The sequence below is a fragment of the Trachypithecus francoisi genome, unplaced genomic scaffold, assembly GCF_009764315.1.
Source record: "Trachypithecus francoisi isolate TF-2019V2 unplaced genomic scaffold, Tfra_2.0 Lachesis_group17, whole genome shotgun sequence".
NCBI classification, from domain to species: domain Eukaryota; kingdom Metazoa; phylum Chordata; class Mammalia; order Primates; family Cercopithecidae; genus Trachypithecus; species Trachypithecus francoisi.
Genome location: NW_022681462.1, coordinates 32,483,259 through 32,502,329, shown reverse-complemented (window position 1 = coordinate 32,502,329; position 19,071 = coordinate 32,483,259). Strand labels below are relative to the sequence as shown.

The window sequence follows — 19,071 nt, the reverse complement described above, 5'->3', positions numbered from 1 at the left end:
TATTCTAGCTTTCTAGCTTCATACTGTCCCATAGAACTTTCAAAAATGATGGATAGTCTATATCTGTGTCATTCAATACATTTGCCATTAAACACACGTGTCTATTAAGCCCTTGAAATGTGGCTATCATGAATGAGAAACTGATTTCTTTAACCAGTAATTAAAGTTGGATTGAAATAACCACGTAAATGGCTACTGTGGTGTAAAGCACAGATTCTAGCCTCTATGTCATAAATGTCTTAACACTGTAGCAATTTTGCAGCAACAAATTGTCTAATGTCTTCTCAACCACAGTTTGACAAAGAAAAACTATAATGAACACTAGGGTTCTAGATTCTCAGAGAAGATCACCTCTAATAGTAATTCTCAAACTTGGCTGCACATTGGAGTTTCCTGTGAATTTTTCCATAAATGTTAGTGCCAACAAATATTCTGATTTAATTACTCTGCTAGAAATGACCTACACATCCTGGTTTTTGTTCCTTTATTGTACATTTGTTTGAAAGCCACCCAGGTGATTCTAATGTGCAGTCAAGTTTGTAAACCACTGACTTAGAGATGTAGCTTAATTGACTGTCTTCTCTGGTGACTAGTCCAGTGTTTCACCATGGGACAGCCCTTCGGTATACAATGCTGGCTTTATAGAGGTCTCTGCTTCCACTTGTATGACTCATGTACTATCCCGGGAAGACCCCAAAATGTCATACACATTAGAGATTTAAACTTATTCTAATATTTTTGGCAGAAAATCACAAGCAAAAATACTACCAAAAATAGTTTTCCCAAGTTGTTAATACTACTGCGGTTCCTAGCACCGTGGAGTGACATTTTTACAACTTAGGCTGCAAGGAATTCCCAACAGTAAAAGGAACTCTCAACATTTACCTAAAAACAAATTAACAAAAAATTGAAAAAATCCACCATAAGCAACAGCCAGCGATAAAGGGAAGAATTAGAAGTCCAAGATTTCAAGACAACTGAACAATAAATATAATCTGAAGAAACATAGACATCTTTATAATGATTAAAACCATAGAAAGAAAGGAGAACTTTAATAACTCTCAACCATTGGTGGAGGCTTATTTTGTACCAGTGCAGGTGCATGCTATGGACATGGTTTTACTGATTGCTTGGAAAGTGAAAACAAGCAAAAACTAGAGGACATGTATATAAAGGAACTGATTTTTAAAGAGATACTGAATATGTTCATACAGCAGAGGAAAATAACACAGGGAGAGAATAGTTGAACTTTTGAATGAACAGGGGATGCTAGAGAAAGAAAGGATTTAAGTTAGGCTTATTGTTATTTACTAATTAACCCCCAAATTCTTTCCTCTGTCTATGGTAACTAGGCTATGCTAGCTCATTTTATTTGTCAACTTGGCCAGGTGAAGGTGCACAGATTGTTTGGTCAAACATCAGTTTAGATGTTTCTGTTAGGTGATTTTAAAGGAAAAGTTTTGAGTTTCTCACCAATATGTATGATATTAATTGCAGGTTTTTTGGAGATGTTCTTTATCAAGTTGAGAAAGCTATCCTTCATTCTTAGTTTACTAAGAGTTTTTAATATGAATATTGTTGGATTTTGTGAAATGCTTTTTCTGCTTCTGCTGATAATCACCACGAGATTTTTCTTTGTTAGCTTATCTAATGTGATAGATAACATTAGTTAATTACCATTTGGTAAAGTCCCTGATTCTTTTTAATGGAGCTGCAGTATCTCATATTAAAGACTTGACTAGTTCCATTAGTTCCAACTCTGGTTAAAGTAATTTTAAAGAAATTTATGTTAGGAGAAATTAGTAAAGCAGTTTTTCAAAAGTTTTTGATTCTAAACTTAAACTCTGTTCTAAGATAAGGTGATGGATAATTTTCCCATTGTATATCTAAGCACAAGAATTATTAAACATCACGGAAATGTCAAAAGAATACTAGAATGGAAGGCTATATTGACTTATTAAACATTTGAAAATGGCAATTATGTAGAGAGTTAAATATACACAGGCTGAAAAAATAAGATGACAAAGTTTTTAAATCATGGTCTCGCTGTGGAAGTACTTCAACACACCCCCACCCATACTATGACTCCTATAGATACAGCATCTTTTGAAAGCCATTAGCAAGAAGTAGAAATCAGTGACTAGGCTACTGTATTAAACATACTTCTATATACAAGAATTCGATCTGAAGAACCACCTACACTGTAATTAAATACATTTTTCTAAATCTCAATTTCTTCATCTATAAAATTGGAATAATAATAATATTTGGTCTTTCTTACAAAACTGTTGTGAAGTTCAACTGCTATGATTCTGCATGATAATCTATAGATAAGGTTAAATACCATCCAAATGTAATATCATGCATTGAGCATTGCTATGTCTGTGAATATATATGTTTACATACACACAATTATTAAATTATGTAGATTATAGTAATATCTATACTATATTTAAATGATTGTCCACCTACGATTTTCTAGGGCAAGCTTCCTGTGAAACATTCTGATCAAGTATTATATTTCAGGTCAAATCATGGATATTTTTGTGTTGTAGTTTTTGGTTTTTACATTACAGATACTTTTGTTATTGACAAGTTTTCTACATATTCTGAAGATTCTTTGTGGTGTCACAGTCAATTTTTCATATGACCAATTAAAACAGATTAGTAACACCTTAAATTTCCTCCTCAACTTCAAAAACCTATATTCGTATGTTGAGCTCTGAGCTGGGCAAGGACATATATGGTCTACTTAATGAGATTTTAGTAGTGGAAAAATTATTTCCAAAGCTCCACTCTTATTTGAGTATTTTTATTTTTACTTTCTTTTGTATGTGTATTATTATTACTATTGATTTTTTTGAATCTCTGGAAAGTACAACTTGCTAATTCAGTCATTTAAAGTCCAGGGTCAATTTTTTACATATTTGATGCTTTCCACTCCCCTGAAATGTAATGGATTTTCAAAATATTTGTTTATTGTGCTAAGGAGAAAGACATTTGACTACACATTTGGCCCTGCTTATTTCATCATATTTGAAATATAGCCAAGTTTCTATCATCAGCATCATCTTTAATTTGAGATTAAATATGAACATATTATTTTAAACATACAGTCCTTACATAGCTAGAAGTGTTGGCATAAATTCCAATAAATATGAGGTCAAAATGCAAGGAAGATTGTAACTGAAAACATTCTGTTTACGGATATGACTGATAGTACAGGAGGAGCATTTCACACAAGAGTGTCCAATCTTTTGGCTTCCCTGGGCCACATTGGAAGAAGAAATGTCTTGGGCCGCACATAAAATATACTAACACTAACAATTGCTAACGAGCTATACACACACACACACACACACACTCACACACACACAAGTCTTATAATGTTTTTAAAAGTTTACAAATTTGTGTTGGGCCACATTCACAGCCATCTTGGGTCACATGCAGCTCATGGGTCACAGGTTGGACAAGCTTGATGTAACAGATATTTATTGTTAAAAGAAATCAGGATAATAAATAAAATCGGTGAGTGAGTGAGAAGGACAGAAAAGGCAAAGTTTCCACACAGGATGAGGATGAAATTTGCAGTGCCCTAACTACAAGAGCAAATGTCATGTCCCAGTCCTCACAAACAGGTTAAGGTAACATTGTCAGCATCTACTTGCTGAGATGGAATGGACTTTCCGGGGTTATCATATACAAATCTTGTTGCTAAAGCAATTTAGGAATGAAAAACATAATAGAGTTTACCCTAGGGGAGCTGCTATTTAGTAAGAAAAGGTGCTTAAACAGTGCTGAATTCTGGAGAGCTAATGAGCACTCTGAGGAGTGGATTTCCTTAGGGGAGTTTGCCAGATCAATTCATTAATTGTGTATCATTTTGAAAATTTACACCAGAATAGGAGTAATTATATGTTTCTCTTTTCTAAGACCCACTACTGGGACATAACAGTGCACCTGAGAATTGCATTCAACTTTGATGTGAAAGCAATATGTTAGTGAGCATGGCAGAAAAACAATTTGTAGATATGCAGGACAACTTGCAAAATGAACATTTACATTAAAGAGAAGAGCCATTTGGAAAGTCTGAAGGCTATAAGTTCAGAAAACCAGCACAAATAGCCATTCCTCGTGTTCATCTCTGCCCCTGAACATGTCAACTGAGGCAAACTCTCTGAAGAGTGGTATCATTGGCAATGTTAATAGATTGAGGTACTAAATGGCCATGAATGAGATTTAAATGATATATTACCAGGTATCCTCGGCTTGTGGGTATATTACCTGTTTTTAAATGAAGTAGGGTAGATTCACATTACTCACTTGCACTGAGATATTCTAATTTGAGTGAGAGAAGCAAAGATACAGTTTCAGTTAGTCAGAAATATGACTTAGCTTTGGATAGGATCATCAAAAGCACAAGAGACACTGGAACAACAATTGTAATGTTTTTAGTGACACTGCCATAAGTTTGAGTATTTCACTTCAGACCAGGTGGAATTTCTTACCATTCCTTGAGAAACTTTCATTCCTGAAAACCTTCCCTAGAACTGAATGTCCTTTATGATAATATCTCTGCTACCTCCCAAATTTTAATTATCATCTTTCACTATACCTACATAAGAAGATATTTCTACACCACTCTGTGCACAGAATGACTTCCTACTCAAATATGAGTGTCCCATCATTGGCTCTATTACACTAGTATTGTTATTGTTTATTGTATTTATCTCTTACAAAGCTACCACCTCCTTGAATTTTGGACTTTGCTAACCCATCTCAAGATCCCCAAAGTTATTGGTGGGCCTTTGTATACGACCAGTAAGAAGAAGAATGTATATTAAGTAAAGGTTTAGTTTTGTTGATTTTATCAAATATCAGAATAAACAAAATCAATTTTTCCAAATAATTTTATATTGGGTCATAGTATTTGAGAAATTTTGCTCATCACGTTTGAATCTTTCAGTTACTTTATGGAAGGAGTTGCTAAAATGATAATTTATTTGCAGCTTGTACAATAGCCGGTTTCTGCCTCTGGAGAATATTAAATAGGGGACCTATGCAATTGCCTGGCTGATCCTGAAATCTGACCTTGATCATCCAGGGTCACTGTTGGGCTTCATAATGTCATTCACGATTGTGCTTCACAATGTCAAAGTAACAAGTCTCAGGTCCCATTTTGACAACAGTTCTCTTAAGTTCGAGAATTTGGCACAATCTCTCACCAGCCTCATTTACTTGCAGGTGGGTCTTCTCCCTACCCCTACTCCCCACAAAGTGAATAGAAACTGCCATGATATATGTAATAGAGTGAAATATTTATCAAACTAATATTAACATTGGTCATGTGGCATTTAATTTAGCCAAAAATAATAACTAATGTAAATGTAGCATGGTAAATAGAAAATTTATATGTATCTAAATGGGCACTAATAAAAACTATGAACTTATGTATTTGTTATTTCATTGCCTCTGTTTGAATGATGGGGAAGCTGAGCAGAGGATTTAAGACTATTTTATGAAGCCTGACTTCAGTAACCAGCCAACCGTGCCATATATTACCCCACATATGAAGCCTTTAGTGAGTGATTTTTCCTCCCTAATAATAATTCCTTTATGGTGTTGTTGTAAAGGATTAAAAGAGACAGTGCACTTAATGGGTTTTTGCAGCAGGTACAATGAATACTGTTATTCAGTCTGATTTTATATATAATTTTAAAATAACACATAATCTTAATTAAGTTCTTACTATGTTCCAGGTAGGGGACTAAGTTGTTAGCATTCATTATTTCATTTAATCCTTACAATATACTATTATTATTTCGCTTTTTCAGATACTCCACTGAGGGTTACAGATGTTTTGTGAGTTGCTCAACGTCCCTCAGCTACAGAATGATTGATATTCTAATTCGAATCTGGATTCTCTGATTCAACTCCCAAATTCTTAACAGCTGGACTATAATTATATGATTAAATATTATGCTCCTTTATATATGTTCAATTTATTTCAACCTTGTTACTTAAATAGACAGGACATTCACAAGCAAATTTTCTTTTATCAATTAATAACTCATTAATTACTGTCCATTCATGCTCCTTCAAGTTATTGTCTGTCTTTCCCTAATCCATCTCCAATTATATTTAAAACAAATGATAATATAAATAAGAATTTTCAATCATCAACTCAATATTTATTAACAATAATCTGATATATTGAGAGATTTTTATAAGAAATTAACAAGTTTGTTTACTCAAAACTCCTGTAATAGAGTTAAAGTGATATGTATTTGAAAACAAATACTCAGAGTGGGAAATAACGATAGAAATGCCATCATGAAGGTAAAAAGAATCCTCAAGTGGCGGTAATTTGTGATGCAAGGGGCACTAATGTTGGAGTTAGTGGCCTCAATCTATTCTAATTACTTTTGCTGTGACCCTGGGCTTAACATTCACTGTCATAGAGGGCAGTCCTGGTCTCCTCATCTGTAAAATTTAGATAACGGTGCCCTATTCATATTGCAAGGTGAACTTTTAAAAATAAGTACATGAACTGTTTCAAGTCTCTTCCCTTTACAGTTGCTATTTTACTCTTTTTGGAAGTGTTCAACATATATGTGAAGTTCTCTTTAGTAATCATATATTAGGGTTGAGTGTCCTATTCTGAATTTTCAATGTAATCCTAACTTATCTTTGTATTACACAAAAACTTACATTAGACTACACAGAGAGATTGCCAGAATACCAAGGGCTAGCCAACTTCCTAATTTCTGGAAGTATTTGGGGAGCAAATAAGGGATATGATGAACTAGTTCCATTGGTCCTCTTATAGCTAGATGAGAAATAACTGTTTAAACATATGTTATCAGTGTGTGAGTGTGTATGTATACATATGTATACATGTGTGTTTATAGCAGAGTTTGAGTTGCTGAATTATACACATACAATACTACTGATCTTATACAGAAAGTAAAATGTCATTAAGTATAAGTACTAACAATTTGACAAGCAGCAAAACAATAAATGTTCAGAAAATAAAAACAAAAAAGAACAAAAAGTAGAGACACACACGAACAATAAGATCCTACTTTGTTTCAAAATCTGTGGTAAAAAAAAATTATAAAGCACATCTTCATTTTCTTAACACATATGGAGCAAAAAATTGCAGCTCATATTCTTATTTCAAAGAGGGCCATTGGGTGAGGGGTATTGTCTAGGTTCTATTTAATGTGATAGGGGAAAAAATTGGGAAGAGATATCTCACAGTGCAGAAGATGCCTGAAAAGATTTGTGTCTCTTTAAAAGAGATTTCCTTTAGCTCCCACTTTGATGGATATATGAGAACTCATTCTAAATTATACTGCCAAAGTATATAAATTTTCTAGTATTTCTTAAAATAATTTCAAATGTCACATCTATTTATAGTTATTCCATTGTTGTAGGTAGGAGGATGTTGCATAATAGGAAAAGAAATAATACAAGTGTAGATGAGGAGATTTAAGCAAAGGTATGCTTCTCCATTAAAACATTCTCAGAATTATAAGGAGTTAATTATTTGTACATTTATCAAATGTCTGTAAACTCCATAAAAGCAAGATATCTGTGTTTTTATTTGTATATTTATAATACAGTCTAACTCTGTGTATGGTGCACCCAATTTACTAAATAAATGAGTTTTTTATTAAGAGAGTAGCTGAGTGTATAATTGAGCTAATAAATGAATATAGTGTGGGAATAGTAAAGTGGACAAACTAAGCTTATACAAAAGAAGAAGTTATAATTGCAAAATAGTGTTAAATAAAATAGACCGGATGATGGAAAACTAGATTTTTGCTGTCTTGAAGCCAGGCAAAGGGATTTCAGTTTGATTTGGTGGGGAGAGAGAGCCAAAAGAGAGAATGGCAAGAATGAATTGAGGGACAAAAGTGGAAATTATTAACAATGACCAATTTGGGGTATTTCACTGATTCCAATATTTTCTTCTCACAATTATTTTTTGTAGCCTTCATTGATTTCACTAGAGGAGAAGAGAGGAGATAAGAGGAAAGGAGAGAAAGGAGAGGAGAGGAAAGGAGAGGAGAGGAGAGGAGAGGAGAGGAGTGGAGTGGTGTGGAGTGGAGTGGAATGGAATGGAATGGAATGGAATAGAATAGAATAGAATAGAATAATGGAAAAAATAAGGAGCTGAGATGAGGCTTATCTGATTAATGATAAGAGGACAAGAAGAGGAACAGGTGGCATAAAAAGACTAGAAATCTACAACTGATAGCCTGTGATGCCCAAATTATGTTTGCACCGCTACAGCTGAATCTGGAGAATAGCCCACTGTGTCAGGGGTCCCAAAGACCACTCTCAGGTTAGATGATACCCTAGAAGTGTTATACTTGTGTTTACTGCCTATGAGAGGAAAAGAATGCAGATGAAAATGAACAAAGGGAAAAAGTGTGTGCGGCAAAGTCTGCAGGAAACCAGTTGTAAGTGTCCCCTTCCAGTGGAGTCACATAGATCACATTTAATTCTCCCAGCAATAATGTGTGACAACACATGGAAAATGTTTCCAACCTAGGAAGCTCTCCCTAGTCTAGATGTCCAGGATTTTTACTGAGGGTCAGCCCTGTAGGCATGCAGCACCAGTGAAACTGACCTCAGTTACTCAAGCTCAGGAACACCAAAGAAAAAGCAGGTGCTCACCATGTGTCATATTGTTAGTAAAAACTATTGGAAATACTAGATACTGTGGTTCAAAGCCTTAGGCTTGCAAAAGCACTCATCAAATAAAAAATTTCAGGGGCTCAGTTTCCAGGAGTTAGTCAAAAGCCAGCTCTGAAAACAGGCCTTTTTTGGGATATGCAGTTTGAGCAACCCGGGTGTGCAGAGTTAACATTTCCTGTGTATTCACGTTTTTAAACCGTCCAAAATTCTTGTTGAACATAATTGTGTGTGCAGACCAAAAGAAAGAAGAGAAAAACTGAAGACAGAAAAGATCCAGTTCACCCAACCTCTGTTTTAGAAGCAAAGTGTAGGCAATCAGGATTAAGAAGCCAATACTATGCCAAAAACAGCAAATAATTCCAAGTGATTGTCTCCAGCTTTGCAAATGAAAGGAAAAATAATTTAGCAAAATTCAGTTCAAATTGTATTTAAATGACAATGCAAGGCATCTAATGTATACTTGGTACTATCATTTATGTGTTCAGCCTTTCCCTCAATCATGACAAAACAGGAGTTATAAAGTATTACTTCAGCTTCAGTGGATGCTGTATTTATAACAGCCTAGGCCAATGGCAGAAGGTGAATTAAGAAAAGAAGATGGTAAATATACTATTATTTTTAAGCATTTTATTGTCATTCCAACCTACTAATGTCCCTAAGCTTTTTAATGCCATCTCAGATTTCCCTCTGCTACTTCAGTTAAAATCAAAATGCATAACCCAGTAGAAAACACTCAATTTATTTTCTAATATATCATTATGGAAATACAGATTTATATAAGGGCTGTTTCATGAATATGTCCAAAGAGTACCTGTAATTTGTGAAGTTATAGGTAAATTGACATGATTCTTCCTTAAGAAGTCTGAGAAAAATTAAAATTTAAGAATATCTTGGGCCGGGCGCGGTGGCTCAAGCCTGTAATCCCAGCACTTTGGGAGGCCGAGACGGGCGGATCACGAGGTCAGGAGATCGAGACCATCCTGGCTAACATGGTGAAACCCTGTCTCTACTAAAAAAAAATACAAAAAACTAGCCGGGCGACGTGGCAGGCGCCTGTAGTCCCAGCTACTCGGGAGGCTGAGGCAGGAGAATGGCGTAAACCCGGGAGGCGGAGCTTGCAATGAGCTGAGACCCGGCCACTGCACTCCAGCCTGGGCGGCAGAGCGAGACTCCGTCTCAAAAAAAAAAAAAAAAAAGAATATCTTGGAGGCTAAAATACAACTGTAGCTCCCACGTGGTCATCTAAACATATCCAGGGCCACATATGATATTACACCACCTTATTATATAGGCTTAGCTATGTACCATCTGGTGAAACTGGTGATATGGCACATGCACCAGCCTATGTTGGCAACTCACAATCATTTATACTAAAATTTTTCTACCTAGGAAAGTAATGGTGTTTTTGTTACATTCTTGCTCTGATGGCATCATAGGAAAAAATTCCATAGGCCAAGCACCATGGCTTTCGTGTATAATCCCAGCATTTTGTAAGTGCCAGATGGGAGGATCACTTGGGTCCAGGATTTTGAGACCAGTCTAGGCAATACAGTGAGACACAGTCTTTACAAAAAAAAAAATAGCCAATGTTGTGGCACATGCCTGTAGTCCCAGTTATTCAGGAAGGGTTCACTTGAGCTCAGGAGTTTGAGGCTGTGGTGAGCTATGACTGCACCACTGCACCCCAGCGTGGGCAACAGAGTGAGATTCTCTTTCAAAAAAAGAAAAAGAAAGCAATTATAAGTAAAAATGTAGTTACCTACAGAGCATCTAATTAAGAATTATTGAAAAACACATCTTGCCCCAAATCATCTCTTTCACTGGGGTGGTATTCTGCCTTAAATTGCCCTGACTTCTAGCTATTAATTGATCCACCGACTTCTAACTATTCCCCCCTTTTATAATCTGAATAGGAATCTGTAATTTGGTATTCCTTAGTGTATAAGGTACATTGGTTTTATTTTTTGTTAATTTCTCTGAGTGGTTATGAACATGGTGGCAAGTTATAAAATGTCAACAGTATCAGCATAGGTTCTTGGTTTATCACATTAAGTACAACAAGAAATTAAGAAAAAGATGTGTCAAGATCCTTGGCTCTAACTTATAAGGTAACCTACTTTCTACAAAGATTTTCACCAACCTATTTCTCCAATGTATAGTCTTTGTTTTCTTACTGGGCAAAGAGAAGTGCAGGATTTATGAGGTTGATGCTGAAGCAAATTCAAATATAATGCCCATCTTTCTGTTTTTGATGTTAGTTCAAAATACAAGAAAACCTAAGGGCAACTCTAACAGGAGGCCACATAAGATAGGCACTGCAATTTTCTACCATTCTCCTGTCTCTCTGCTTTGAGATCAATCACTGATAGTAGAGAGGCCTCGTTTATGAAGAACACGTTAGAAATGAAACCTCGGAATGTTTATATGAAGTCAAATGATAAGTGAGACGAGCCTCTGGTTTCACTCTTTAAATTAAAACAGATAATTTGAGGAAGTTTGATAATACTTCATGATTTCTGAAAATGTACCTAATTACCATTTTTAAATTTTGTTTTAAAAATATGCTTTAAGGATGTTAGTTTTGCTTTACATGCCTTCATTTAATAAAATTTTATTTTTAATTAAAAGATAAAGGCAAAAAGAGGTTTTTTACATAAACATGACTATGACTGGAATGTGGATACTTCATATATGAACTAATATAAATAAGGTGCTTCTTGTCACTTGCTGGCCTCCCTGTATTATTTACCTTAAGCCAAATGTCATCTGAAATTACAGCCCACCAGTACTACCTGCTTCAACTACCACTGTTATTTCTTGAGCACTACTATATACTAGCACTTCAGTAAGTGCTCGTATTGTCTTATTTAATACTTAGAACTATCTGTGATGAGCATATTATCCCTATACTGAGAAAAACTAGAATTCTGTAGAGCTAATAAAAATGCTCAAAGTCATTTAAAGAGCAAGATTGTAGAAGAGGATCTCCAGTACTCATTTTGCCCCCACTCAAAAAGGCCACATCATCTTGAACAACTACTCTCCACATAGGAAAATATCTTCCCAAGAAGTGTGAGATTACAGCACTTGGGTGTGGCACAGAAATAAGAGAAGATGCATAGAGAAGTATAGGAAGAACACTTTCAACATTATCCTTGTTACCCTCCCCAAACTCCAAGTGGCACAGCTCAGAGAGAAGATACTCTCTGCTTGGGGATGGAGAGGAAATTGAGCACCAGGCTTTGCCTCATATCCCAACACTGGGCCTATGCCGCACCCCAGACTGGTATCCACAGAGCCTCCAAGCCTGCCTGACCACCAGAACTGATCTCAATCTCCCTGACTTTGGACCCACCCCTATGCCAGGCCAACCCTTACAGACTTAGATTCCAAGCTCTTTCTCATGACCAGGTTGGCTCCAGTGGACTATCCCAACACCTGGGGTGGGGAGGAAGTGACTAAAGTCATTGCCTAAGATGCGTGAAAGAGAATGGATATAAACTTAGGTATGTCTCTAAAGACTGTGCTCTGAACCATTACATAGTTTCTTCTCATGCACTTTACGTGTGGCTTTCACTTTATAATTGCTACATCTAAGTCATAAATTTATAAAGCATAAAGATGACATGCTCAGCAGATAAAGAAAATGAGGGTCAGAGGACTCAAGTAGCAAACCTAGAAGTATACAATGTGAGAATATTAGGGAAACCATTGCGAGCAACTTCTCCTGATCCCAAGTCCAGGGCTTTCTCATTTGCTCTACCACTCCAGTATACCATGCCCTCTGGTATACAATGCACCTCTCTAAATAAAAGCATCATTCCAATGGGGTTTTCCATTCCCATCTACTTTCCATCCCTGATTGAAGCCAAAATGTCATTGGTCAAAAAATTTCACAAAATACTGTGACAAATGTGGTATCGGAAGGACCTATTCTTTGTTCTCAAGTTACACAGGCAAAGGAACACATTTAAGAAAATAAAAGTGACTGTTATATTGGATAAACACCAGAAAATTGCTGTAAAAGCACAGAGAAAAGGATAATTAGGTTTCCATCTGGCAAGAGGTGACATAAGGATTACTCCCACAGACTAAGCAAGTTCTCTTTAGGAAGAAAGAGTAAAGAGAAATTGAGCAAAGGAAGAATCAGTAAGGTGTGAAATGCTCATAGGTGTAATATATGAATAAAACAATGAGTAGTACAATTTGCTAGGAAAGAGTACAGGAATTTGGGACAATCAAGTAAAAAATATGAAAGTATATGTTAGAGAAACTAAATAATTTCTTTCTTGTTGTTACCTCAGTGGATGAGGGTAATAGAATATAAAAATATCTCTCAGGTGAGAAAATATTCCACAGTGTTTCACAATTATAGTATATTGAATTTTCATCAAAATTCAGCAGTTTTGTAAAAAAATGCAAAAATTAAAAGGCAGCTATTGCATTTTCACTTTTTATAATTTCATATGGTTTGTGTTTAGTAATGAACTTGGTGAGTATAGCCCACAAGATTAAAAAGTTCGGATTGCCAAGAATATTTTATACACAATAAATAAAATTACCACAGTGATAACAAATGTATTGTGTACTATTACCTGTTAATCAATCCATTAAGGCAAATGGGCAAATAGAGTATTGAGAAAAGGGAGAAGAAAGGGGCAGGCATAAGAAAAAATGTGTGGGTTTAATGGAGGCAAAAGAACGAGAATGGAAAAAAAAAATCAGTAATTAGGCATGACCTGGCCCACTAAGGCAGAACTACTATGAAACACTGGCATGTAATATAACTCGTGTTTTCCAGGTCTAGTTTAAGATACTGATCCCTATATGAACGTGAAAATGGGCAATAATTTCCACTGCACAGACAGGAAGTGCCAGTAAAAGTACTAATGGTAACATATTCCATTTAAATGAACTTTCACTTTTTAAAAAGTTCTTCACAAAATTAAATAGAACATTTTAAAAATCTTAGTTCATCTACTACCACACTGTCTCCTACTGCAGGCATTACTTGTTATCAGGGAAGTGGGGTGTGTGTGCGTGTGTACAAAGTCTATTGCATCTAGTTAGTAGTTCTATTTAAATTCAGAAGTATCACACATAATTTAATAATTTACAGTCCATGTGAAAGACTGTATCATGTATTATTTATGGTAGCAAATGCTCAGGGCCACAACAATACAGGCTATATTTCTCAAGCTCACATTATTGCCTTTTAGGTCACTTCAGAATAAAATGTTCTCGAGTTGCCACTTAGGAAAGTCACTATTTATACCAGCCATCAGAAGAAACATCACTGATTAATTGCAATCTCTGGAATGAAGTCAATAACACAACTAGCAGGGTCGGGGGCAGAGGGGAGACAGCCAATTATCTCACTAGCAATACTCTTGAGTCATTCACCTTGTCTTTAAGCAGGGCTGATCCTGAGTCCTTAAGGAAAGAAGTCATCTGTCTAGAGGCCAAGAAGCCACCCTTCCCCCTGCAAAAAAAATAAAAAAATAAAAAATAAAAAATCATCTAGTTCACTGAAGCCTGTGAGGGAAGTTCTACAGTCACATCTTCATTTGTTGGTATAAGCAACATAATGAGTGTGGGGGTAACACAGAGATACCACTCTCCACTTTAGGACAGAGTTGCTTATTCTCCAAGATTCTGGAGATGTTGACAGCATAAAAATGTCAACCAAGTCCCTTTCTGGTAACTGTACTCTACAAATGAAAGCTGACTTGGTGAGGGTTACACCACATTTATGAGAAGCAGCCTACATCCACTGATGGGTCAATGTAGGAATTAAAAGACTTGCCTCCTTTGCTTTAAGTAAAGAATTTTGTAGGAGTGTTCCATGCCAGAATTCACCACAGAACCATCTGAAGGATTTGTGGTGACTTCATCACGGTTCAACATCCTTCTGCTCTGTCCTACTTCTTTCATTCTCCTACGGTTGTTGATCCCAGAAGCATTCCTTACTTGAATCTTTTTTTTTCCCCACAAATCTCAGCTTCAGAATTTTCTTAGAGAAATTTACGTTAGACAGGTGATGCCAAAAATCACTGAGAAAGCCTACTTGAAAGCACAAATTTAGAGCTAGATTAACCACCATACTGCAAGCAACAAAAACTCCATCACTGGTAGAATGTGTAACACTGTTAGTGCCTTGCATGCTCTGGCAGTGTAATCATTAAGCTTTCCATTGTGCAAAAGTAATATTGGGCATACACACTAATGGGGGCATATTTCAGGTGTTTAAGAAATTCTGGGGAAGTAACTGTCATTAGGAAAGTGGAGTTGAATGGTTCTTACTAGGACTTACGATGTGTTTGATAAAGAAAAGGCTAAGGGTAGTTAGTCATCAATTAAAAGCTAAGAGTGGAAACTAGAGGGGCTCCTTGGTTGTTTCTACTGAAATTCTCTTTTACTGCAGTTGGCGAGCAGACAAAACACAGAATCAAGCCCAGGATTTAAGAATAATAGTAGCAGCAAAACTATCAAGAGGGTTTAATTCTCAAACTCGGAATGAATGCCTACTTTACTAAAACCAGGGTCCTGATTAGGTAAAAGTGGACTCAGAGGCATATTATAGGGTTATCTAGGTAAATGCAATTCAAACTATTGAATGTTTAGATACTTGTGAAGACTCTAGACCCATATTAAAGGCCCACTACTCTCTGTTAATTGCTAGAGTGCCTTCCTTGCTTGCAATCAATGTACAGGTTGCTGTCTTGCAAGAAACTATAAACCCCCGTTAGAATTTACCCACAGTAACACCCTTCAGTCTGCAAGTTCAATAACTGAAACTAAATTACAAGATAACCAAGCTAGAAAGTGCAGGGTGTACCATAAGTAGGAGATTATACCTAGAATTTGCTGCTGGGCTCAGCCAACATTTACTGTTAGAATTAGGGTTAGATACTGAAGAGACTGGATTGTGGGAAGAAGATAAGAGAATACAAAATTTAAAGAAGAGTTTGTGGATATGAGAGTGCTCTCTCATAATACAGATTTAACATCTTGGCAATGTGCTAGGAAATGAAATTGACATATTGTTTTTGGAAGTTTGAGAAAGGTGATGCCCAAACAAAGTGAAATTGAAATGACAAAACTGATATGGCATAAAATGGAAAAAATGGACATAGGAATGCTGGTATGGATAAACAACATAAGACTGGAAAACTCACCAGTTGAATATATCCCATGGGAGGGACTAGAGAATACTCATTTTACCCCAGTGCTGATAAAAAGTACGCATTCATTCCTGAGAAACTCAGTGGCCATCTTCCACATTCCCATACTGACGGTAAGAAATGCTACTAAAACATTTGGAGCATAATTGGCAATAAAGATGATTGTGAAAAACAGGAAACAAGTGGTAGATAGAAGGCTGACTGGTCATAATAGGATTATTTGAGAGGTAATTGAAGAAGATTTGACATAATCTGACACATATTTGAGAGGCCTATAAAGATTCTTAAAAATACTTGAAGTCCCTAGAAAGTGGTTCTCAATCAGAAAAAAGTTTTCTAAATTGGACAATGTCTAGCAATATGGTTGGCTGTCAATTTGGCAGAATGATGCTGCTGGTATCAGAATGGTAGAGGCCAAAGTTGCTGCTAAGCGTCACAAAATACACAGAGTAGCTCCCACAAGAAAGAAATATGCAAACAATAATATCCACGTATCTGAGGTTAAGAAACCCTGAGGTAGGGATGAGGTGGATAGAATCAAAGAAGTCACATATAGTTATTCAGGGGCTAAAGGCAACCATACACAAATAAGTCAGAATTTCTGAATTAATTTCTGTTTATGGACAGTTTTTCAGATCCAGTACCAATTGACTACAGTAGACAGAGAGTATTTGGGGGGAATGATGTTACAATAATTCCCATAGTACTTCCCCAAATGGATCTATTGCTGATATGATTTGACTGTGTCTCCACCCAAATCTCACCTTGAATTGTCATAACCCCCATGTTTCAAGGGTGGGACCAGGTGGAGATAATTGAATCATGGGGACAGTTTCCCCCATACTGTTCTTGAGGCAGTGAATAAGACTCATGAGCTCTGATGGTTTTATAAATGGGAGTTTCCCTGTCCAAGCTCACTTGCTTGCTGCCATGTAAGATGTGACTTTGCTTTTCATTTGCCTTCTGCCATGATTGTGAGGCCTCCCCAGCCATGTGGAACTGTGAGCCCATTAAACCTCTCTCCTTTATAAACTACCCAGTCTTGGGTGTATCCTTATGAGCAGCATTGAGAACAGAATAATCCAATTGTCACTTACTTAGGGAAGGGCATACTTGGAAACAGAAATACACAAACATTTTGAGGATGACTGGACACAGAAATTAGACTGATACTCTATTCAGGGTCCAAAATTATCATTAGGCTCCCTAATGGGAAAAACATAAGGGAACAGATAATAAATGAAGTTCTGATGCATGCCGAGGCCTCAGTGTGTCTGCTCTATCCACAAACTTAACTGGCAGTTATTTTTCCATGTACACAAAAGCATATTGAAAATGAACTATAAAGAATTTGGTGGAACTCAAAAATTGGTCACTGCCCTGTATAAGAGCTGCTGTCGAAATGGAAGCTGTGTAACTGCCTCTCTTCATTGCCAGTCAGATAGTAAATCACAATCAATATTCTATCCTGGAGGGAATAGTGGAAATTATATCTACCTGTAAAGCAAAAGGGAAGCTTCTGGCCAAGATGATGTAGGATAAACTTTCCTTGTGAAGTAAACTCAAAATGGGGGGGAAATGATATGAAACAACAATATTCAAAACAAGATATATCAAAAAACAAAGAAAAGTCTTCCCTGAGATATAGGAAATAAAAGAGAGAGCCCTAAAATTGTCCAAATGCATTGTCTTAAGAGAGTTTCCAGGACACAGCACAAGAAAACAGAATCTAAAAAGAGTCTTGCAGACTCTCTGAGTTGAGAATATGGAAGTGGAATCCAGGGAGACCAAGGAGGATAGACTTTGTAACAGAAAGAAAGAGGAGCATGGAGAGGTTATTCTAGTGATATTCAGAGAGAGAAGTCCATAGACCTGCAGAAGGTCTTTCTTGAGTATTTGACAGAATAATGATCAACACGAGGCAGAACTGTGGAGGATGCGCAGAAGCAGAGGCTAGAGAGGCAAGTTTGCCATGAGTGGTGCCAGCAAATCTTGAGGAAGAAGAAGAGGAGTGAAACCCCTGAAGAAACAATATAGAAACTGAAGGAGATAGAGAAGATAGTAATCAAGAAAAAGGAGTTTCTGGAGCAGATGATTCAACATGAATCGTTTATTAGCAGCACTGAGAACAGACTATCAAAGAACCATGGTTTCAAGAATAAGAAAGCTGCCGGGCGCGGTGGCTCAAGCCTGTAATCCCAGCACTTTGGGAGGCCGAGACGGGCGGATCACGAGGTCAGGAGATCGAGACCATCCTGGCTAACATGGTGAAACCCGTCTCTACTAAAAATACAAAAAAAACTAGCTGGGCGAGGTGGCGGGTGCCTGTAATCCCAGCTACTCGGGAGGCTGAGGCAGGAGAATGGCGTAAACCCGGGAGGCAGAGCTTGCAGTGAGCTGAGATCTGGCCACTGCACTCCAGTCCGGGCAACAGAGCGAGACTCCGCCTCAAAAAAAAAAAAAAAAAAAAAAAGAATAAGAAAGCTGCTCTGCGGGCTTTACAGAGGAAGAAAAGATTGGAACAGCAGCTGGCACAAATTGATGGAACATTATCCCCCTTGGAGTTTCAGCATGAAGCCGTTGAGAATGCCACTACCAATGCAAACATGCTTCATACCTTGTAGTTAGCTGCCCGAGGCATAAAGAAGGCCTACCAGGACCTGGACACTGGCAAGGTAGATGAACGGATGGATGACATCACAGACTAGCAGGAGGTGGTCCAGCAGATCTCAGATGCATTTCTTGACCTGTGGGTTTTGGAGAAGATGTGGGTGATTGTGAACTGTTAGAGGAACTAGAGAAGCTGGAGGAAGAATTGACCCAAGAATTGTTAAATATGGGGCAACAAGGAGGAAGTGAACCCCAGTCAAACGGCTAGCGTATCCTCTACACTATCTGCCTTCCTGGGAGGGTCAGCTCCCCCAAAGCAGATGAAGACAAAGAAGCACTAAAGCAGTGGCTGCGTGGGAATCCTGATGAGTCTGGGCTGGTGGTGTTGTTCACCTTTCCCTAAGTGCCAAGTGCTGAACAAAAGGAGCATAACTTTTGGAGGAAATCCTGCTGAGGTTGGTAGTATGACCTTCCCTGAGAAAAAGGTCTGTTGCCTTTTCAGCCCTGGCTCAATTCTGAAGAAGAAACTTGCTGTAGAAGGAGGACCCGAGGTCCCTTCTATTTGAAA

At 37.1% G+C, this 19,071-nt stretch overlaps 1 pseudogene; it reads left to right on the top strand.

The window, feature by feature from the left end:
• The window catches only part of LOC117062819, a 47,140-nt pseudogene extending 28,369 nt beyond the window's left edge, over positions 1–18,771 (top strand).
• Positions 18,772–19,071: the final 300 nt, after the last annotated feature.